The sequence below is a fragment of the Larus michahellis genome, chromosome 6 (genome assembly GCF_964199755.1).
Source record: "Larus michahellis chromosome 6, bLarMic1.1, whole genome shotgun sequence".
NCBI lineage: Eukaryota > Metazoa > Chordata > Aves > Charadriiformes > Laridae > Larus > Larus michahellis.
Window position 1 is genome coordinate 7,423,241 of NC_133901.1, and position 24,626 is coordinate 7,447,866.

Genomic DNA, 24,626 nt, shown 5'->3' on the forward strand with positions numbered 1-24,626 from the left:
ATTCCAGTACTACCCACTGGACAGTCAAGTAGATTTTTTTTTTTTTTTTTTTTCCAAACCATCAAACCATGGAAACAGCTCCTGCTGGTTTATCCTTTCGCTTCATTTTCTTTTTTAAATCAAAGCTGCTGCTTTGCAAGGTGAGGCTGTTGAGAGCATCTGACGCTGGCGGTAAAATTCTCACTGCCTTTGACACCGGCCCGTGACTGCGCCATTAGTGTTGCAGTAACAAGGAGGATCCCACATCCCCATCATGTGAACCAGAATATAAGCAAGGAACACAGCTTCTGGTGTAAAGAATTAGTCACCTAAGCAAATATTTGTTTTACATCTAAATTAATAGTAAGAAAATGAACAAGTTCAATGTGGGCATCTCTTAAAAAGGAAATTTTAATGGATGTCTAGAAGCTACGTGCTACCCAAAGGAGAGGCTCCTCCATTCCCTGCCCAAGAACCCACTCGCACGGCTAGCGTGCCTCCAAACCCACTTTGGTTGCCAGTCTTGCAATCTACGGTTGCTTGAGCTGTGCATCACGTAGTTAATCTCCTATGTCTGTCATTCTCTCAGTCTTCCCAAATATTTGGTGACCCTCAGTTATTTTAGTGTTTGCCTAGTTTCTGGCAATATTGTACTTCCATTTTATTTTATTTTCTGACTCACCATTAGATCTCTTCAGCACTTTATAGCCCTAAGGTTCACTATATATAATATAGAAAATGACCTTTCATTTCAGTCAGTATTCCCCGCTCCATATACCCATCTGCTTCCAGCTGCCTCAGGATTCTCAAACCTGCCTTTCTTATTGCTTGTGTGCCTCTATGATGACTTGTACACACATCTCTATCATTCTTAATAAAATAATCATCATCCTCAGGTTTATAAACTTCCTTCAGCCAAAGCTTTATTTTACTTAACATTAGGTATCGCAATTCCACAGGGAAAAGAAGTTTACTTAGACAGTATGATAGCAGCCTGTTTTCCCATTTATTCTGATGCAAGTAAAAATCAGAGTCAACAAAATATATTTATCCTAGGCTGCACAACATGAGAATTAAAGGAAGAGGTGATACCTTCGCAACGTGAAACATTTTCAAACCAAATTGTTAAACAAGTTGAAGTCATGATCACATCTGACAATGCGGTAAGGCTTAGAGAACTTCAAAATTAGGCTGTTATTCATAGCACTGCTTTTATTCCTGCTGCGTAAATGGCAGGACGTGATTTCTGTGTCTTCAATGAAGTCACGCAGGAGCACGGGCAGCTGTATGTTTTCACCAGGATGGGATTAAATATGCAAGTACAAAATGAAGCAGAACAACAGGAGGGTAGTCCAAATTACTGTCTTAAATCATGGGAATTCATTCAAATACAGTAAAAAAATTTAGATGTAATGATACAGTCCATCCAGTGCCTAGCACAGGCAGCTCCTCCTACGGTGGAACTACATGGGACCGGTCACACAGGCAGCGTCCTGGCACGCCGGGATCAGCGCGCTTCAGCAGGAGCTTAGAAGTGATACGTGTTCACGCGGAGGTGTCATGGTGTGTTTACGCGCCTGTTCCCACAAAACATGCGTTCACCATACCTGCTGCTCAATATACCGAGAAGGAAGGTTTTCTATGAAACTTCTTAGGTGACTATATTGCTAACACGAGCAGTGAAATTCACATATAGCAGCAGCAAAGTAGCTGAATAACATGGGTTTTAGGGTCGCTTTAAGTATATTTGGTGATATGTCTGAATACCAACTCAAATCTTTTCCAGTCCAACCTCTAATCACTGGGATTTCAACTTTTCAAAATTCAATCAAATGCACATATGAGAAAAAAAAAAAAAAAAAAGACCCAAGAAATTAACTTTCTGCAGGCAGACAGAAAGACATCTTCCAACTCCTTTTACCGTGTAATGTGGGAAATACATATAATTAGGTTTTCTTTCTTTTTATCCGTGCCTCTATAAGAGTTACAGCTTTGTGGGATTAAACAAATGACAGGCTTTGTTTAGAGTTTACATTGCTATGAAAGATTTTCTAATGCTACGGAGAAAATGAAGATTAGTACTGCCAGGCTCTACTCCTGTTCCAGACATATTTTGAGCGCACAGGGGAGGAGGGAGCGCTCTAAGGCACCAACAGGAAGGCTTAGCCCCATTTCACACCACTTAATCACAGATTACAAATAGCAGGGGACAACAAATCAACTCTTTTCCCATTCCTAAACATTGTGGGGTTTGTTTCCAAGCGTGTTTTTTCCTTTGGAGGAAACAGCTAATTTAACATGCCTATTAAGACAAAGGGATGAGTTTTATCCTATTTTTAATTGGGTTATATCGAACCTTGATGGAAGGAATGGGTTTGTGGGGTTTTACTATAGAGCAATTAATTTAATTTACCATTTACATTCTGCTTGTTGTTAAATTCACTAAGAATTAATACCTGAACTAATTAATACCTAAACAACCGTATATACATCAGTAAAAAGTCCATGAAGTTAAAGAGTAAATACCAGGGATGTGTACTTCCACTATTCATTCCATTCTTGTAGTATTTGCTAGTTTTCCAAGGCAAGCATTCAGAAACACAACATTAGGACTATACAGGGCTGCAAGCTCCAATGTAGAGCTCCACAGGGCAGGGGACTTGTACTGAATCTTCAGAGTCAGTCCCGCTAACCGTCTACCACCGCCTCTCAGAAAGGTGTAAAACCTCTTAGCGCTTGTTGGAAAACTACTTTTAATCTTCTGCTGATGCTGCACATCCAGATGCATAAAAAGCTGAGCAGCACGCTATGAAAAATAAATCCTACATTTTTTCTACAGACAGAATTAGGTATGAACGCACGCAACGACGTTCAGTTCTTTGAATTCTGAAGCTTCTGGCACTCGCTAAAATGCAGAACTTTGAACAGAAGGTACTTGAACAGTTCTATGCAGAGAGAGAGGTTCAAAGGCTTTGTTACAGGTCAAGGTAAGATTGCTGCCTGACAAAAGACCCATTCGCCAGAAAAAGCGCATGAGAAATGGCTTGTGAGAGATGAATACCTTTCTCCCAGCAGACAATTAACAAAAAGATAATGACTCTTTAAAAAAAGCAATGGTTTGACATTATTATCATTATTTTTAGTGTCACATTGGACTACGTGGAAAAAGAAAAAAAATGCTTATCAAGCCAGATTACTGAACACTTATATTGAATACATGTTCAATTATTAGTAACTAACGAATTATACATCTGAAAAAAGTCCATTGAGACCAAGAATAAACACCTGGAATGTCCTCGTCTGCTATTCATTTTGGATGTATGAAAAATCACCACATTTGAGGCAAACTAACAAGTTGCAGTAACTTTTCTCTACAATTTAAATATTCTAAACACTTTATGGATTTTATGGTGCTGTACTAAAAAATTTTAAAATGTGTGCAACACACTTAGCATTCGGAAAAATCTTTTAAATGCTAACATTTAAGTTTAGTTGTGAAGTCTTTGGAACAGGTACCATATCTTGTGAACGCCAATAACTGAATTTTAGAGCAGAATAAAGAAGGGTTTTGAAAATTAGCAACTTCCTGTTTTAGAAAAGGTTGATATTAAATAATCGCTGCTTTTACTTTTTTGCCATGTACGCCTGCTTGGAATAGCCTGCCTGATTTATTTTTGACCCATACTTGATTTATTGGCGTTATCTATAAATAAAATACTACAGCCACATCTGCTACCAGATATACTGTCACAGAGCTACTATGTAGTAGCGGCACTTCCAAAAACGTTCCCATCTCCCGCAAGCATTATCGGTGTGCCACAGTGAAAGGTTGAAAATACTATTAAATAACGACTCCAGAATAATCATAACAGACAAAACACACCATTTTTGCCTCACAAAAGCATAATTTAATGCGAAACTACTCTCATAACCAAGGTAAGCCATGCTGCTTTGTTTCAGGTCATTTTTCCTTTTCACAAAGGCTACTCCTCTCCTGTTCCCTTCTCGTAGCTTTGTCTCGCTCAGGCAGAGTTGTGCTGAATGCTTGGTTTGACGCCAAGCAGTCCAATTTCATGGCACTCTTCCTGGCATCCAACTTCCATCTGACTGTTTTCCCGGGCAGCAACATGTCAGGTTATTAGATTACATATGATTATATCGCTGGCAGATGTGGTTAACTCCAGCGCTCTGGCTATTTACCCCTTTGCTTCATATGGTTTGCTACAATCACAGCCAAAAGCTCACACAATAAAAATACATCAGTGGAACTTATCTACCGGGCAATTCAAACTACCAGCTTAGCGCACCGGGCTCTAACAGCCTTTTGCTTTGACGGTTTTCCCACCTTCAGGAGCACGGCCACGGTAAGGAAAAATAGACAGCGACTTCCTCCGGCCTGGGCGCTGCTGTCTGTCCTGTCTTTTTATTCCTCTGGAAAAGAAAAAATAAGATGCCCTTCTAAGCAAATGATGGTGCATGCCATTAAATCTAATTATCTTCATTTCTCATATATATACACACACACAAACTTAATTCCCCCCCCCCCAGTATCTAACCAAACTCCCTTTAAGAGCCAGAGGAAATTTTCCTATTGATTTCAAAGTGAGTTTTAAAAAGCCTAAAAGTAGCAATTAGACTGAATCTTCTGCTTTCCTAATATGAATTGTCTGCTTCTCTTGCAGACCTTTCAGCTAATAAGCAAAAAGCATACAAGTTTTTTCCCTTATATGCATTTCTATTATACAAATATTTGTAATCTTAACCTTCGGAAATCTGTTAAAAGAAAATGTATTTTACTAACCGTAATTAGCAAACGCACAACAGCAATGTGACGTTATACCGCAGAGAAAACAGCCGCCTCACATTTTGTAGCATGAATTATTATGTTCCTTCACACTGCTGTATTTTAAGATTAAGGTATAAAATATTATTTCCTGCAGAAATAAAACTACAGATAAGGAGTAAGTATTTAAAGAAATAGAAGGGTGCAAACATCACGTTCATTTTCATTTGAATGAGGATAATTCCTACTTGTTTAAAGAAAATGATATAAATGTCACTCCACTGGGAAATGATTTCTGATCTCTGGTATAATCTAACTATAAGTCTTAATCAAGAAGGATTATTACTGCAAATGGAATGGGCTGGGGTTTGCGATATATCCAACCTTCAATGTTTAATGCCATGTCTAAAAATATGATTAGACTTGAAAGCATAAAAACCTCATAAGCCACCTCTCTTTTGGTGTCTCCATTTTTCACAATATGCACAAACCTGAACAGAGACAATTTTGTAATCAAGACTGATCCTGTCTTGTAAATGCCATATTGATCAGCCCAGTGAAGGGATGCTAAGCGGCGCGTTTCCAAGTACATGTGATGTATTATATTTTAACAAACAGCGGTGGGAATAAAGCTAAACATGGGGTCACTTCAAACTAGATCCTACGATAACTCACAATAATGAATGGCCTTACTATGATAATAATAGGATGAAATACCTTTAAGAATATGTTGCAGATGAGCATCTTTCTGGACGTGGGCTCGAAGTGCTGATTAATCATTAATATTCCAAGACTCACAAAATCCCAGAGATATTTTCTTGCTATCGCAGCAGGAAATCTGCAACTTGGAAAAAGTTTAGATGTTGAAAACTAACCTTCACAGGCGGCTTCTCCCCCTGGGCAGAGCGAGGGGTGGCCGGAGATGGGAGGGCTGCAGGGGAGGCTGTGGAGCACCCGCTCCTCGTGGCGGGGGGTCCAGACGGGCCACGTAGCCAGTGTGAGTCAACCATGAAAGTGGGCATCGCTAAGCTTTGAAATTAAAAATACTGAAGAGGATGAATTTTTGCCCAAATTCATTAATCACCATTTAAAGATTTTTCTTTTCTAGCTACAATTTGCCTTCCTTTTTTTTTTTTTTTTTTAAAACTTGTTTTAAATTTTCAGTGTAAATTTTAACTCTGCTTGTTCTAGGAATATCGCCCGAAACAGTTAATGGGCAGCTTATCAGGATTTTATATAAACTAGTCAAATAATATTTTTCTGTGCAAAGAATTGCTCTATCTAGAACTTTGTTGCGGCTCTTAAAATCTACACACCAGGTCTATAACTGTGGGCTTTTAAAACTCACTTATCAGCTCATCAAAAAAAAGAGGTATTTGCCTATATTAAATTGTGATAAAATTGTATGCGGTACTTAATCATTCAGATTAAAGTATAAAAATTACGTGTTCATAGTTCACTCTTTATGAACAATAGCATTTGTTTTCAAATTTCTGTTCTTAACTACTCAGAGACCTTAGAAAACCTGAGACTATTCTGACGTAATTTTTGAATGTTCCAGAATTAGACATTAAGTTCTAGCTAACCAACAATGCTAAAGCCCAACCGATGAATTATGACAGGAGAACCATGCCACTTTCACTAATTGAGCAATGTACTATAAATGTGATTTAGAAAGCCCTCGTTAGAATCCGCAAAATCTAGCATGAAAAAACAGTAGAGCTTTTAGCAACTTAAGCCACAGGCTTGTGAGTGATATTGGTGCTCAATATCAGATTAGCCCATATGATGCCACCAATGTCCGCACTCTGGCCGTTGTGGGCTCATGGGGAGAGACACTGGGTGTGATGGATGTAGGTAGAGAAGGAGAAGACACAGCAACAGCATTAAAACAACAAATAGTTGCCCTGGTCACGGGCTGCTTCTTGCCTTACCTCTCAGAACAACCTGAGCCATCCTGAATCTCTGTGCCAAGGTGTTTTACAGTTGCTTATCCCCTCTCCTCTAGCTGACCCTTTGCCTCAGGGCAAACCAAGCAAGCGCACAACCAACTCGACTGCTTGCAAAGGCTGGATGAAGCTTCTAACAGTAACTGAGGGTTACAGACAAGGCAGCAACAACTGTCCACTTATTCAGTAACTATATAATTTTACGTAACTGATTTAAACTTTGACGAAAAACAGAGCATGAAATATAGACTATCTCAGAAATACCTTCTGTACCTCCACCTCCTTCCAGTAGAAACTGCAGAATGGAGAAGCGGCTGTAAAAACTAACCTTCTTGCAGGGAGCTTTGACACAGCACCCACATGGCGTGGTCTGGAAGAGTCGGTGGCCACGGCCAAGGCCCCAGCTCCACAACCATTTCTAGATTTCACCACTGGGATACAAGCGAGAGCGATCACGTGAAATCTCTCGCGACGCTGATGCCCAGTAGAGTCAGTGGTCACCATGGGTTGCAGCACCACTAAACGTCCTGAGCAGAGATGCTGTGGCTTAGAGACCTGTGGGCGTTGGGTCAGGGTATCTTTCACCTCCCCCCCCGCCTTTTTCCTCCTTAACTACATCCTTCCAAGCAGATGGGATCTCACCAGGATAACTGACCACCAGGCAATTCCGGTAGCATCAGCTACAGAACAGCTTTAGCACTGGGGTATGAAGGTAGCATTAGTAATCTATTTAGCATTCACCCTATTTCAAACTGGTATTTAATATTCAGCTTACTTTTTTGTTTTCTTCCCCCACCCCACCTGCAGCTACTCAAATACAATACATACAATTTACCAAACTCTGGGATCTACCTGTTAGCAGACAACTAAAATGCGAGTTACACATTCAGCAGGAATTGAGATAATTCAAAGCAACGAGAGACAACTCAACTTTCAGCACTTTCAAGTTCAGGATCAGTCTGGGAAGGGAGGCTCTTCCAGCTCATAGCTTACTTCTGATTTTAAAACACTGAACCATCAAACTCAAATTTAACTCCAACAACAAAATAACGAGCGGGGCTGTGGGACAGAGTGCTCCGAAATGTAACTCCAAAGCAGCAGTAGCTTTGTAGATGGGATAAAATGAAATTGAGTCCACGGCTGAGTGCATACCGTTGTGCCATGCCTCACAAAACAAAATCACGGGCACGCTTTTTGTTGGACTAAAAAGAGAGAAGAAAGAGCCCTTTTTCCTCCCAATTAAATTATTTCCAGAAAATATTTCCTTGCTGACAAAGTGCGTGTCCTTCTAAAGAGAGGAAAAAATGCGTGCCGGTAGCAAATGAGAATCTATACAGAATTTCTGATACATAACAAATTCTCTTAACCTGGAGCAAGATAGATTTATAATAGACAATCAGCATATTCATAAAGAAGGAACTGGTGTACTTTTAAGATAACCTTAAATGTCAACAAATTACATAGCAGAAATGCTGTATGTTAAAATAAAAAGTCCTAGTGAAAGTCTCTTTTGTGGAACTGATATTAATTGGGAGTACTTTTTCTTCCTCTTAATTATGACATGGACTTTGGAAATGCAGCTGTTGAACATTTGCCTAATCCTTATAACTCCACAGTAATTCTTGACAAACTTTCTATCACCCTTGCTCTAGAGGGCTTTAAACTAATGCCTTAATTACAGGACTATCCGGTTAATAGGATGAGCCCAGAGTGCATCAATACCAACAAAATCAGCATGGTGTGGGAACAGACCCATTAATATGAAAAACAAGAATCAATCTATCTGTGTGACACATTAGTCTTGTGCCCACCGAAAATGAAAATATGTGACTAAATTAAAGATTAGGTCAGGAGAGTCAGAGAGCCCTGACAAATCTTCGAACGTTAACTCTTGCTATAAAAGCAGCTGTCACGCTTGACAGCCATTTAACCAGGCAGAAATTCCCCAATAAATCGGTACCCACACTGCGTGCTGCTCGACCTCTCCGACAGCTAATGGCTGACCTTCGAAGCATGTCGCAAATTACCAGGAATATTCAACAGTCATTTTTATGATGCTGTTACTGACAGACTTTCTCCAATAAAGATTTATGTCCTATACACAAGAAACTGTGTAAAGTTCACCTGTAAAAAAGTTGAAGTGCCTCAAGGAGTACAGCTCTTTAGCAACCAATAACATCCCACCTTCTGCTGATGTTGTTCCGCACGAGACTCTCATCAAAAGTGCAATACGGTTGAGTAATTATAAAAGAGGACTTTCTTTTGTACTAACATACCCATTTTAATTAGAGGTCATAACCCACTTTTCGCCGTATTCATGCCTTACATTTTTTTGCCACCAATATTAATTATTTCATTACAAAAACAGCAGCACAAGCTTTGAAGGCAACAAGGTATAGATTCAAAGGTGGAACGTGGGGCAGGACCCACAAATCATGAAAAACTGAGTAAACTAAACTGTAAAAATTGTGGCATCCAGTACACATCACTTGTTAGACCTTAAAGCGTATTTTTAAATTGCTTCATGATTGAAAAAATGCTGCCTAATTAATCAGAAACACATCAAGCTAAGACTCACTAGCGAAGTCAGAGAGAGAAATTGCTGCTATTATTAGGAAATCAGCATATTATTTCCTGGAGTTCATTCGGTCACGAGATGCTTGGCCATCCCCTTGCTCGCAATATGAAAAACAGTGACATACTACAGAAAAAGAAATTAAGAAAACACAATACAGAGACGCGATGGACGTGGCTTTTACCTTTGACTGTTAACTGAAATCGGAAGGAGCCCTTAGGCGGGAGAACTGCAGAGGACAGAAACGATCGTCCCTTCGGTCTCTAAGCAGTGGCAGAAGGGGAGAGAAGTAAAAGGGAGCATCTGGCCTTCATTTTAGCGGCCAGCCCAGCCCAAACCGCGACAGAGATGTATGAACAAACAATACTGGTCCTAAATCATAGTTTTCATAGGTACGTCTCCCTTCAGGTTCATGGAAGGCCCAATAAGGAGCTTTTTCACACAGCATTGCTGCCTCTGCAGCAAAAAATGATATGTTCACACGAGCAAGGAACAAGCGGAGCTCCCTTAGGATACACTTGGCACTATTCAATGGAGAATTATGGATCAACCACGCATACAATGCTACATAAAATTCTACACCTCATCATTAATTCCCTGAACTGCAGATGAGCCAAACATGAAACTTCACATCGTTTGTGTACAGAAAGTTTGTTAAAAAGTCGTTTTTCTATCCTTAGCTGTTACTCGGAAGAAACTTCCAGTGATGGGAACCCCCAAGCTGCCCCGCGCTGCAGCCGTGTTTTACAGATCAGCCACCCAGTTGATTTAGTGCACTCAAGTGCAAACAAACAAGCAGAATCCTGGTTTTGCAGATTTAAGTCTTTGAGTAATGCCTACGGCTTGCTGAAAATCCTTTTTTATTGAAAATTGAATATGTCAGCTCAGTCATCACTTTAATTTGTTTTAAAAGATTTATTAGAGTTTGATGGTTTTTCTCTCGCTTGATTTTCATGTATTTTCCTGATGAAATTAAAATCATTGGAGCTTCCACTAGAGTAGAACTTCATCAATGTGTCAGTAGAAGCATGATTTTAACAAAACACTTTGGGAAAGTTTCTTACCGAAACATTTTTTAAACTTTGTAGGAGACACAAAGAATTCACGGGTATAAGAGAGATGGAAAGTACAACACTCACAACCCAGCGGAGCTGATCTTTAGTATTTCTTATTTACTAGAGTACTCTTCTGAGTTTGTCTGCTTTGCCTTAATACCACAGAAACACAGCTCTCTCCTCTGTTTCTTACGCACATACAGGCACTCGTCCAAAATCTTTATATTAACAACTTCTTTGATAGCATTCGAGATAATATTTTAATACTCACTATAAGCCTGAAGCATTCAGACACCCAGACTAATCTCGCAATTTATCATTCACAATGCCATTAAAAGGCAGAAGGTGAATTCAAAACAGTTTTCAACTTCGCCATTCCCTAGAGACTGGGAAGCTCCTTCCAGCTACCCGGCTGCTGCAGCCACAACACAATGCTGAACACAATCTGTGCCGGTCACAGCACGCAGGCGGGTCTGCACAGGTCTGTCGCTGGGGCCTGGAGGACATGGCCCTGGTGCCACCAAGCTGGGGGCACCAGCACCAGCGGAACTGATGGGAGACCGAGAGGGATATTCGGCTCCCTGTACTACTCTTGCATTTTGCGTAGCTCAGTGTAAGACCCTCCATTCCAGCTTGTTTATGAGTCATTGCAACGTGTCCTTTATCTCTCAAAAGCACCCACCATCATCATGGCACACCGTAGCCATAACGTAGATCTCTACAATGCAGCTCTCATCACCCAGCACAGCGGAGAATTAGCAAAGTCCACTGGAATAGCACAGGCAGCATCAATAACGTCAATCAAGCCTAAAAGACAATAGAGAAATACTGCTTTCTGCTGACAGACCCTGAGGATTTGCATGTGGGACAATAATTAGACAAACAGGGTTCCGTTAATTACCCCACTGAATTTTGGGAATCTTATAGACTACAAATCATCCTCCACAGGCCAGCAAGCAACACAACATGCATCTAGTGTACCTTTACTGTGGTCCTCAACCCCCTCCGTTGAGTCTGTACCCAACAGGTGACTGGTCTCCGGTGACTGCAGGTTATCAGCAGTGGCCAGCTGCAGATGGCAGAGAAAGCCCCGCGCTTCTGACGGTGAGGAAATTCATACGGGGGTGCTGATGTTGCAGTTTTACAATAAAATCCATTTGTTTGTTCCCTTGATACTCTTTACGCTGACACCCCAAAGGTATTTTTTGCCATCCTTGCAGTTATCTGCCATCTCTGCAGAGAACTGAATCTCTTTCCTGGACTCTGGAGCAGCATCGTACCAAATGAGGCTGATCCAAGAGAAGCCCTTTCAAAATTAAGTAGTTAATATGATCTTTTGCTTTCACAGCTCCCTTCCAGCGCAACCGCAAACAGGCTAGCACCTTGTGGGGCTGCTACCACTGCTTTTAACTATGGTTGCTGATAACAAAAATGGCAAAGGACGAGAGGAGAAGGTTCACGCTGTGCATCCCAAAGCAGTGGCAAACGCATCAAGAAAATGCGCCAGAGCGCCCAACGGCTCAGGAAACGCAGTTCCAGATTTGCACATATGTCACCAGTGTAATACATATGGCAAGAGTGGCACAGAGGCACAGGACAGACATACATACAGACATTAAAGGGGAGAAGTCTCTGCAAAGCCGGAGCGTTGTGTACGCATTGGCTTCATGGCCACAATCGGACTGTGTCAGGTAAAGGGTATTCCAGCTCGAAACAAACGCACTTTCCCTGCCTCGCCGCAGGTCAGCCCTCATCCTGACAATAAATAGCCCTTGAATATATTTTTCATTGGGATCAAAAACCTGTTATGTTTGGTCCTTATATTTATAGGTAAAAAAAGTGCCTTAAAATATAGTTTCCAAGAATCTAAATGGGTATCAGCTAAAAATATATAAATTAAAGGTATTGTAATAATAATAAAAATCAAAGCTTAAAATCTTATTTCATGCAGCTTGAAGTGAAATATACCCTATTTATACATGTTTCAAAGTGTTATACTTTCCTTTGGTACTCAACTGTAATAAGATATAACTTCATGCGCTCTCTAGGTATTAAGGGAAATATAGTATGTACCTGCCTAGGAATTCCACTTTGATTTAGAAAATTGTCTGCCTCCCACAAATTATGTTCTGCCAGCAGAAATGCTTAAAAATAAATCTAAAATACCCTACTAGCCAGTTAAAATTACTTAAAATGAACACTTGGGGTGAGCTGTATGATAGACATATGAAAAGACTGCGAGTGAGCCACATCCAACATGGAAATGAAACACTATTACCAAAATGCAAATGCTGTCAGGGCCGCGTTCCCAAGCTCCCCCGTGAAGATTCAGCCTAAATGAGTATTCGGCAAGACAGCAAAAGAAACCGAATGCTAAGAAATACAAAGTCTGAAGTACCCAGATCCCTTATGAGTTTTAACATTAATTGTAGCAGCTCAGGAAAATGATGGGCACCGTTTTCAGCAGCTAAGAGCAGACCAGACCCCTCTTCAACATGTAGTGTCAGCTGAAACAGCAAACAAAACATTAGGAGACATAAGCGGGATGAAGGATAATATAGAAAAGATTATAATGTCATTATATAAATCCCCGATTCACTCTTGCCATCTAAAACGTGGTGCTCAGTACCAATCATCATCTCAGACAGCATCCTACTGGACTAAATGGCTGTCGGAAAGAGGCAGTAAGAATCATTAGTTAAATGGAAAACTTTTCTAGTGAAGTAAAATTGTTTACTTTAGAGAGAAGGCAAACACAAGCAGACATAATTAAAATACACAGATTTATTAACAACAGAGGGATGGTGGAATCCTGTTCTCCGAGTCCCATGATGTAAGAATTTGGGGAAAACGTGTGAAATTGAAAGGTTACAAACCAGGAAAAAAGTGCTTCTTCCAATACAAGACTTAATTAGACAAATGAAATCCTCACCACAAGGATATCACTGAGGCCGAGAACTTAGTCAGATGCTAAGAAGAACTGTTGTGTTTGTGTTGTTTTTTTTGTTTTGTTTTTTTACAGATAATGAGGGTAGCCAAAGTTACAATATTAATTTAGAAAAAGGAATTCAGATATTAGAATTAACTAATTTCTAACCAGTTAGGATCAGATATTTTCTAGAGCGCAAGTTATTTTGTCTTGCTGAATACCTGCAATTGCTTGAAAGGAACTCAGTTGCTTTCTTCATGTCAAGTCAAGACAGAGGACACAGTTTGAAACCAATCACTGGATGGGCTGAAGCTCAAATCAATCCTCTTTGGCAACACTTACCCTTCAACAGGTCTTCACTTCTGTTTAGTGATTTGGGAGCTTCTGGTTCTATTTCAGATTCAATATTTAGTGCTGTTACTTTCTGAAGAAATCTGGGTGCATCAGAAATACACACCTACTCGTCCGCGGCTACCCCAAGGTGAGTTGTGGTGAGAATTAGTGCCAGTGGTAGCAGCAGCTGTAGGAGAAACAATTTTTAGTCCAAAACACCCATAAAACAATGCTGGGAACCCAACTGCCAAAATTTAAACCAGGGGTCCTGGAAAGGAAGAAAGAGAGAGCAGGGTCAAAAGGTCTACGGAGCAAAATGACCCAGACGGGCAGAGAGTGCAGCCACCGCCGTGAGGGCTAAGGTGGAAAGGGGAATAGGAGCAGTCATTGGGACTACAGAGCTTTAAAAGGCCTTTACACCCCTTTGGTTATCCTATGGACACTACAGGTTTTGGCTATTTCTCTTTCCAAAGGGGATTTCATTGATCTTAAACATATCCCAAACATTCATGGAAAAAACCCTTACCAGGCTGTCTCTAAGCTGTACCCAAAAGCTAACACTAGCCCTGCATCTCTCCATCGCAGGCGCTGTCATAGCAAGATGCAGTAACACGCTTATATCTTTAACTCTTGTCTTCTTCCCTTTCCAGTTCATTCATTCATTCTTCTGTGCATCTCCGCAGTCTTCATGTCATCTGTGCCACGGCTGTCCTCTGCCTCTACACTGGGGGTTCAGGTATCACAGTCTCATTCAAGAGAACTGAAAGGTGCTAATTCCTACAGCTACAATCCTGTCAATTTTTTAACGGTTTGCAAGTATTTGATATATAAAAATACATTCCTAACTACAAACTTGGCAAGTAACCATACGAATAATATATCTGATGTAAACTATGATCACTTGACAGTAAGGAAAAAAATAAGAAAAAAATACAAAGATATTTTCTCGGTTCTTAGTTGGATCAATGTGAAGGATTGATTCATTTTGAAACTTCTCTCATCGGTTACCGATGCGGTAGATGCAATGTTTCAAGTGAACAGTCTGGACTTCCACTTCACATGGAAAAATGACTTTTTTTTTTTTTTCTTTTTAACCCTTCTCATGATACTGCACATTTTTAATTCCATTTCTGGCTGGATATGAAAAGTGGCAAGTTGTCTTGTTTCGAGCTTGCTTGGTGGACAAAAGGATGAGCGCAGCCAAATTCAAATGTGCCGTCTGGGGTTTTGCCAGATGACAATGAACTTTACATTGTGTTTAACAGAGCTCTCAAATTGATTACCAAGCAACCCGCAAAAGGTAAAGTGATGTAGTTGGGACTGACCTAAATAGTGAAGAAAATACTGTCAGCGTTGATAAATTCTTCAGACAACGGTATAATATGAAAAGACTCACATTTTAGTAACGATGTGGATTTCCAATCCAGTGTATGATGTGATAGAGCCACAATAAATAATTCGTAGCTGCTTTTCCTGTTTGTGCCCTGCACTGAGTAATTGCTGAAATAGCAGTTAAAGTGTGAACGTATTTTATTTTAATTTAGTTTACTGTACAAGACTACTACCATCCTGCCAAAACTGTAGTTTCTCTATTCCTATTTTCAGTCCTAAAGAGTAAGACACAATAGCGGCTCTGGAGAAGACAAACACATAGATCATAGTTTCTGGATTCCCACCTAAGACAGCCAAAATCTGATAAGCAATGTACAGCTAGGATTTGGAAGTTGGAGAAAATCTTGAATTTCAGAGGTAAAATAACTTACAGAAAGCTTGTCTATTTTTTTTTTTTTTTTTTTTTTTTTTTTTTACACATTCAGGAGTTTTCTAGGTCCTTTGTCCTGTCCACTGGATCAGCATTGTATAACGGTAATAATTCAGAAGCCTACCTAAAGTGCTATTATTAAATAAAAATCGCAAAAAGACAATTGATGCTTTTCTTTTCCTACTAAGGAATATTCTTCTCTTTTTCTTTTCTCTTTTTCTAGACGCAAACCTAGCTATTCATCTCAGCTCGTAGAACATATTTCCATATGCGGGACCTCTGTCACAGCAATAGTTTATTCCTAATGCTCTCAACCTTCCTAATTCTCTCTCATTCAACAACATATTCCCAATGCTTTTTAACAAAGAATAAACCCATATGAAGGTATCTCACACACTCGTTTCCAATAGAAAAAAAAAAGGGGGGGGGGAATTTAATACTAATCATTATTAATATGATCTTTCCATTATCCTAAATTGAGGCTTATTCCAGATAATCTGAAAGAGGGTTAAATTAAAGCTGCTTGAGTTGGCTGGGGAGCTGCTGCAGTCTCACCCCAGCAGATCTCTAACCCACCTTTTGCATCCCTCCTGGGGAACGCTTCCATTAACACGGTGATTAATGCCACCTGGGCAGCATCCTCTCCCCTTGATCATGCTGGTACAGTGACAGTAATACGACTAAAGAATATATCATAGTAGTACAGCCTTGTTATTCTAGCTGTCAAGAAATCTGCTTTGAGGACACACTGACCACTTAAAAGTTAGTAATAGAATAAGCAACTTCCATAATAACTAATTAGCATCCTTTGCAGAACTCTGTTCCTATTTTAAGTTGCCAAATGCTCATTTCCATTTTGTGCAATTACACACCTACTTATGTGTTACATAAAATTAAACCAATGGCTTTATGGTTTAAACGCTGTTGAGGTTGCTACTGCATCCTGAATATGAAAGCTGGGATTTGTAAGGTGCGGCATGGTTTGGAGCTGGGAGCTCAGAGCAATGGTGTAAAATAACTTGGGAGCTACTCCTCACCACTAATACTCTCCATAAGCAGCCAGATATGTTTGTTCTGAGATTTTTAAAAAGTCATCTATCTTTCTCAGCAGCTTTTACATAGTATTTTTTCCTTAGTTGACATAAAATCACGCGGATGCCTGTCTTTTATCTGCCAATCTTTCTCAGGCATGTCAAGACACACCTATCATTTTTATCTTCTTATTTTTTGTACGCAGCTCTTATATGAACCTTCATTTGATTATATCACTCTAATAAACAGCATTATTATAATTGCATAATTCCTCATGTTATTCTGATAAATTAAGCTGTATCTCGTAAGTATAATAGTTTTAGAAATAAATATTCTGATTGTTTACAGACAAGAACCTCAGGCTTGGTTATTCCAATAAATAATATATTTCCAAATATTTCTAATAAACTGCGCTCCCAGCTCTCCTGAAACATATTACCCGTGTTGCCATCTAAATATACATAAAATATTAATCCAAATATCCAAACACATACATCTCAGCCCCCTCAGAAATGAGTTGGACACTTTTGCAGGCATCTGTAAAACTCACAGTAGAGCTCACAAAAACGTATACATGAGTGTTAGCACTAGACTTCAAAATGCGAGTGACTTATTTGACTTCCACCAGGAAGGCTGAGTTCAAAAACAGTCCTGAGTGACAGAGAATAGCTCCTGGGTCAGCTTCCTACTCGATGCAATCCATATTTGTGTGAAATCCCACCCCACGCAGCTCTAGGAAAGCTGTGTCTCCAAGAACACGGTCTTTGCTTCTGAGCCTTTCCGTAGAATTTAGTATGGATCTGCATCGAAATCCTACAGGCAGACTGCCTTTTGTGCACCCTTCCACACATGAAATTAGGCAAAGATTTCCTGGAACATAATTTATGGAATGTAGTCTTCTATGAGATATGCAAATCTGAAGATGAAAGAGCAAATGCAATTTCATTTTCCATTCCTTTTTAAACGTTACCAAAACCTGAAGCAAAAATCCAGCAAGAATTCCTACAACAGAAAATACCACGAGTCTCGATGTTACGACCTTTCTGAGAAAACTGAACCCGGGGAGGAAGTGGTGCACCAGAAGAGGCACTGACTTCAGAGGATGAAAAATGGAAAGTCCCTGTCATCTTCAGACCTGAGAAAACGTTGTATTTTTTAGTTTGGGGCATAAACTATACATTCCTCACATTTAAAAAAAAAAAAAAAAAAGTTTAGAATCAAACCAAGATAGAACTGAAAAGGAAAAAGGATCCCAACCGTTGCATTTTGAAATTGTTTCCTTGGAATCACAAACGACGGCTCAGTCCCTGATCTGGTTCCCATTTCGTGCATGGCACTTTTGTCCCCCTGACCAGGAACAGGAGCAAGCTTCGCTAGAAATAAAGGGTTGGAAGTTTTTATTGTAGATTAACTACGCTGCACATAGACACATATGAAGGAATTAGCAATCAGGAAAAAAAAGATAAATAGATGTCCCATTGGTAAGCAGCCCTGACGAACTGCAGAGCTGAGCTGCTGGAGAGCTGCTGGGACACGGTGGTGGGGACCGAGGGGAGGTTTCACCATCCCCACTCTCAGGGATGAATAGCCATTTCCATCCCAGCTGTTACTTTGCATACTCTCCGGGCATGAAGATTAAGGGAGCATGGCAGTTCTCCAGATAAACTTTCTGGGAAAATTAAGGGCTGCTTTCATCAATATTTGATTTATTTATTTTTCCTCACATTTTAGCTTGGACTCAGTTCTGCTAATTTTGCTATATACACTCACAGGCCTTGATTTAAGCAGCGCGCGCCACATGTACAGATGCCAAAAGAGAAGAAAATCCTTTTCAATCCTCAAATGACAAAAACCAGTGGTGCAGGACACCACTAAACACTAGCAGTTGTTTTTTTGGCTCTAGTTCCTCAAAAGGGATCCAAAATGCAAACGTGAATTAGGAACAAAATTCTGAAACTCAGGCACCGCCCTTGTAAACACCAAAAGACACGGAGAAGACTTCAACTACCACCAAAGGGGTTTGGTTTTCTTTTTTTTTTTTTCTCCTATGATCCCCCTCAAAATTAAGGCTATTCTTTCAACAAAATGTCAGTTGTAAACACTAAATCTATTGCATGAGTGATGGTTTGTTCATCGTAAAGATTGCTCGAGAACAGCACAAAATGACCCTTGTGACGCTGGCAAAGTCAGTGTCAGCTTGAATTACAAGTTACATAAATCTAATTTACACAAGTTATATCCCCTAAAAGCTGATCCGACTTGTGCACTAAATTATTTGGCAAGGTTTCTGTTTGCAAATTAGTCTGGTTGATTCGATGCCTTTTTTTTTTGCCCACTCTGCCATTTTCTCCCATGGTTCAACCTTTCTCAGTCTGTGCTTCCAGGAAGCGGCAGTGACCAGGAGGAACCTCATCCTGCTTTTCCTCCCAGTTGAACGTCTCGTGAGAGTTCTCCATGTGTTTTCCTTGGCTGGAGAACGCAGGATGAGGGCTCCATAGGGACTGAAAGAAAACATCTAGAATAATACTGAGTGGGTTAAATGGGTTAAGTAACCAATCTAACACTCCACGTGCAATCGTTTCCAGAAAACGGGATTGGATTTTAGAAGAAACCCCCCCCACGCACATTAAACTACTGCTTAAATCTATTCCGATATGTATTTAACTACAAGAGGGCAGGTGTTTTAGCATAGCATCTGAACATTAACTCGGCCTAAATACCTATAATATTGGCATTTTACTCAGCAATTAACATAATTTACACTATGGAGCTTATTTTCTTCCCAAAAATCAATTCCTCTGCTCCGTATATGTTCCTGAGGAAAAAAGATCAAATCTATTTCCGAAGACTTTTATGGAGCAAAATCATTTAGCTGCTGGATGGGCTTAGCTGCCCTGCTGTGAGGTCAAATCTTAGAGGCAGATAACGTGCTGATGACTTCATAGTTTCTTTCCTTAAGCACTATTCTTCACAGGCCCTTATTTTACCATAAAAAGGACATTTAATTCAACTACTCCGAATCACTGCCTCTAGGTGCGCAAGTTTTCTTTTACAAAAAAAATTACATGTACAATTTACAATTATATAACGTGCAAAATAAGAAAGTCTGGAAAGTTAATACATTCTAAAACATATACAGAGAAAGAAAAGAAAACAAAGGGCAATCTATTGGGAACTTTACCCCCACGTCATGGGTCTGTAAACCTCAATCACACTGCTCAGGCTTCTCCTCTCCAAAGAGGCATCGCAGCCTCTCCAGTTTCCCCTGCTAAACCTGCTGCTCCACTCCTTGATCATTTTACTTACCGTCCTTGGTAACTTCTCTAGCTTCACCATGTCCTTCCCAAGATGCAGGAATAAAACCAGCATCCCCTGCTCAAGCTGCAGGCATAGCAAGGGTTTATTTAGCGAAAAATTACGTTCTCTGCCTTGTTCTGACTTCTTCTGTTTTAGTTTCACGTAAAGGTCAAGTTTTATGTAACACATCTAGGATGTAGTGGAATTTTGTAGCAGATTCCTGTTTTCTCTATGAGTTTCTTATACCCCACCAAAATGAATCTACAGATATATTACAAAATAATGTGCCATTTAGCCTGGAAAGACAGTGACGGCAGCTGTAGATTTACCTGGTCAGTTATAATCTTTTTCTACTGACGGAGCATTAACAAGGAGAAGACGCTGCATAAGTAGAGAAATGACTGGAGGTGTGCAAGTGGTGTCCATCTCCATCTCATGATGGAGATCATCACTCCTTGATTAGCAGTTGCAAAAAACTGCAAGAGAAGGCTGTTTCCTTCCTAAGCAGACTCCTCAGAGCGTCTGAGTTTCCATGAAGGTCCCAAGCAAGGACTAAAGGCCACTGGCCAACGCTTGCTCCAGAGGCAGCTGGGCACCATGGAGAGCCAGTGGTAGGACTTGGACATGGCCAGGGTTACTTGTAGCAATTGCTGCTTTGCAACCAGGAACGGGCAGGGGTAGGTGAAGCAGCTCTCTTAGCTACTCTCTACTTAGCAGAGCAGATGTATTCCCCTTGCAATGTATTCTCCTTGTGACAGACCCTCGCTACTCCTCCTTCACCCTGGGAGGTGGAGGCACAGGTTGCACACCAGAGCCCACTCCATACTCAGAAATCACCACTGCTGATATGGCTATCCAGAATTATTCTTTCAGTGGAAATCGGCCTTTTACTTGGAATTTTAGTATCTTAGAATTTAATTGGAATTATTTTGAAGTATATTTGCCTACACAGAAATAAAAACATCTAATTACATCCCTCCTCTCAGCTCTCGAATTCTGCTTGTACTTTTGCAAAACAACAAACCCCAGCCTCACTCTAATGGCGTGAAAGGGAGGACAGAAGAAGTGTTTTTAATATTAGTTAATTGCAAACAATGAAATGCAAGTCCTAATTATGCAGCCAGTAACGAACATCAGTACTTGTTCTGCAATACAGGTCAGGAAATTTACCATGTCTTAACCTGAAGTCTCAGACCTTACACCTAAACAACATTTGGAATAGTTTTAAGCATAAACACTAACCTGAATTCCTGACCTGGAATAGGTGGTTACAAGATATTTACAAGACCCTGCCATAATTTTGTTTCTTAATCCTCAAGATGCTGAGAAGAGCTTCACTTTTATTTAATGTTGATACCCTTTGTGGTTTGGGAGTAAATATTACGTGCATGAGGGGTTAATATTCAGGCTACAGGGACAATGTTCATGGGCATTAAAGCAGCACAGAGTTCACTCCCACTGCCCGGTCACGTTCCCTAAGCGTTTTGCCCAACTTTCCATTATGACACTGCCCACTCTGAGTATCTGAGCTAAAGCCATTGGTCACCCCCATCCTCTAGCACAGCAGAAAGACTGGTTGCACCTACATCAGGTTTTCTTCAAGGGGAGGGGAAGAGTAATTTAAACTGTGGCAGAGTACCTTCTACAAATAATAGGACATTTTTTCCAAGGTTTACATGACTCGGACAGATTTACACCAACCAAGAGTTCAATGTTCAGATTGTTTTTCCTTTGGGTCTCAAAGCAGACATGCAACAATCGACATTTCTTATTATCTCAGGGACCAAGCTAGTCTTGGCTTGCTTTTACCTACCTCCAAGCCTTCTGCACCCCTCTGCCAAGCAGGCCAGTATCTTTTGCTCACCTCAGTTTCGGCAAAAACCTTGGCACAAAGGAACCCCAAAATCTTATTGTGACTATAAGACAGACCACCTTTTGAAGACACATTCCTCACCCAGGTTGTTGGTTTTGTCTTTCTTGCATTTCTGTCTGATGTAACAGTCTTTCTGAGCCAACTTTACAGCAAATAATCCATCAAAAGCAACACACAGGGCATGCATATTTTTCAGTCTGAAATAATATACATTCTCATGTTCTGCGCTCCTATCTGCATTGCAGGTGGCAAAGTTAGCAAGAGAGCTGCTGAAACACTAATCATCTTGGGTGCGGATGGAAAGGCTTCGGATGGTGGGCAAAGAAGAGGGAATGGGAGGGAGAGGAAGGAAGTAAATCAGGCACATGCTTTACTTCAATATATCAGAGCAGGTATGCAGTGAGAAGTAATCTATGCATCCCTGCAGGGTTAATAAAGCTCCTTTCTTGGAAGCTGTAATGACAGCCTGTTCTCTCAGCAGACCAGTTCCCAATCAGTAAACAAAACAAGATGCAAAAATTTTAGCTACACAGTGCATAGGTGGTTTAAAAGAGGGGTTCCAAATTAATTAATACATCACATTTTGGTCTAGTGCACGGTTGCACATTTGGTCCAATGAAAAAAAAATATTATTTTCCACCCTCTGATCACTTTGTAACCTTTAATAAGCAACTACAGTTTCAAAGCCCCTAGTTCAACAAGTTTATGACAATTGGCTGTATCTGCATCACAGAGATAGCACACCTTCAGTAAAGCAGAATAAGGGTGATTGCCCATCACTCCACGGCACATTTGTAAGAAGGAAATAGAGCATGCAACTAATCCTCCAGAGTGCTGGTATTTTATTTGAGGAGATTTACTCCATGCTCTGTTTCGCCCATCCAAAGAGGCAGTTATTTTAATTCAAGAGATTTGTGTCCAACACTTTTTCTCCCTATTAAGATTTAGTGCCTTTAATTTAGAAAAACATTTTTCTATTTTCTGTTTGTCTTATGCGAAATCAGGACAGCTGAAACGCAAGCTTATGCTACAAGGTGGCCCCTACCAACAAGTTTTTGGGGTTAAACTTAACCCAGTGCAATATAGCACCCTTGGATTCCTCCGAAGGCAGAGTCAGAGGAGTCACAAGAGCCCAGAACACATCTGTCTTCTTGTTGCTAACAAACTGTATTTTATTGTTTAAAAGCAACAAAATGAGAGCTCAGCATTGTGAGTCAACGCTGCATGTAATATTAACATCTTGTCCATTATGGGCCTGAGGCAAGACCATTAAAATCAGTGGAAGAAATTCCATCGACTTCAATAGGCTTTACATCAGGCTCTGCCTCAGCAACTTACAGGGTGAAGTCTGGGCCCCACTGAAGGGTAACGTTAAAGCCCTCATTGACTTCAAGGAAACTAGGATTGTTCCTGCTGCAGTTAACGGGCAAACAAAATACTCTAGCTGCCTGCTTTCTTATGTACTGAAGAGCGGTTTGGGTGAATAGCACCTCTGATACATTATTTACCTTGTGTGATGCTTTATATTAAGGATTGCAGGTCAATAGAAAAACAAGAACACCAGGAGAATTTCTGAGTACAACTTAAAAGCATCAGTATTATTCTTAAAATAATAAATCATACCCCCTAACTTTCCTCCTCTGTGTTTTTGAAGATATAAAAACAATATCACCTTTAACATTTTAAGTTAGCTTAGATTTGGGGTGGGTTTTTTTTTCTTACTCTTATGTTAGCAATTCCATTAAATGGTGGACTGTACCCAGGAGATGACAGCTAATTATGTACAACTACTGCTACAAAGGCTTTATTTGCTCTTCAGCTTAATGCAATGAACAAGATCAGAGTTCTTTGTTAGGACTTTTTTGGGACATGTTGCAAGGAGACAGACCTAGGCAACTTCAACCTGAAGTCACCGTCAACCCCCAGTCACTGTCAGAAATGAAATATGTTATTATCTTAGTATTGCATATGAGTATTTATGAATGATTTAAATGATGCCATGCACAGACTACTTAAAGCATATTTCAATCTTTATTTATAGCACGTAATCAGATGTCTAGCACAACCCTTCCTATATAAACATTCACAACTTTTCTGGTGCCTCTACAGCTAGTCATGAAATACAAACACCATCCAAAATACTCTGCAGCAGTAAAGCTACAGCTGAAGGATATTTATTTTCTAATCAGTACACAGTGCATAAGTATATATGCAAAGCTTTAAGGAGACCATTTCCCACTCTGTCACGTACCCTAAAGTGTAGCATGTATCATCTGACGCTTGAGAAAGCAAACAGAGTCAGTTAGGCTAAAGCCAAGACTTCCCAACATGCGAGTCCTTTCAGTCACCAGCACTCAGCGCTCTCAAGAGATGAACTACTGTATTTAGTCTGTCTTGTCTAATGAGATTGTTACTTATATCTAGAAAATTAAAGGTCTAAGCCTTGACACCAGCCCCAGACTCACCCATCTGATTTTCTGTCTTCCTTCATCCAGACTGGCATAAAAGCATTTTCATCGCTGAGCAATTGTTCTCTATTCTCTCAACCTCACGCAGCTCAGGTACCAGACAGATGGCACATTGACACACTGTCTAACACCGATTTCTATTTGTCACATATATGCAAAAAGCCCTGAACTTCTTTCCCTTCTCAGCAGAGATCCTCTTCGTCAGAGGTTGGCTTGGCTCAGGCGGGCAGCAGGATGAGGAGCCGGTGGGACAGGACAGGCATGGACCAACACACAACTCGTGGTGGGCTGGACCATCAGCTGTAGTGCCGAGCTGTCCCACTGTCTGGCTCCTAAGGAATCATGCCACTCACCAGCTTTGCTTTATTACGGAGAGTCTTGGCATTCATTAACTTTTTCTATTTAAATCAGTAAAGTAGAATTTTCCAGCACACTTGTTGGGTGATGGTTAATGCTAAATAGTGCTACACAGCTGCCTGGGGAGGACTGATGCCTCCAAAGCTTAATGTCAGCATCCTGTATTTTACAAAAGAGCATAAAATAGTAAAGAAGCACCTGCTATACATGACTTTACATCAGCACACACTAATA

The 24,626-nt window shown here is 40.3% G+C and overlaps 1 long non-coding RNA gene across 1 annotated transcript in view; it reads right to left on the reverse strand.

Annotated features, from left to right (window-relative positions):
* Positions 1 to 3,406: 3,406 nt before the first annotated feature.
* LOC141744745 (uncharacterized) overlaps positions 3,407 to 24,626 on the reverse strand; it is a 139,627-nt gene continuing 118,407 nt past the window's right edge. Inside the window, exons 2-4 of the long non-coding RNA XR_012587546.1 lie at positions 5,480 to 5,606; positions 4,781 to 4,878; positions 3,407 to 4,410 (exon numbers count right to left, since the gene is read on the reverse strand). This is a non-coding gene — a long non-coding RNA (uncharacterized LOC141744745). The remainder of the gene's footprint in view (positions 4,411 to 4,780; positions 4,879 to 5,479; positions 5,607 to 24,626) is intronic.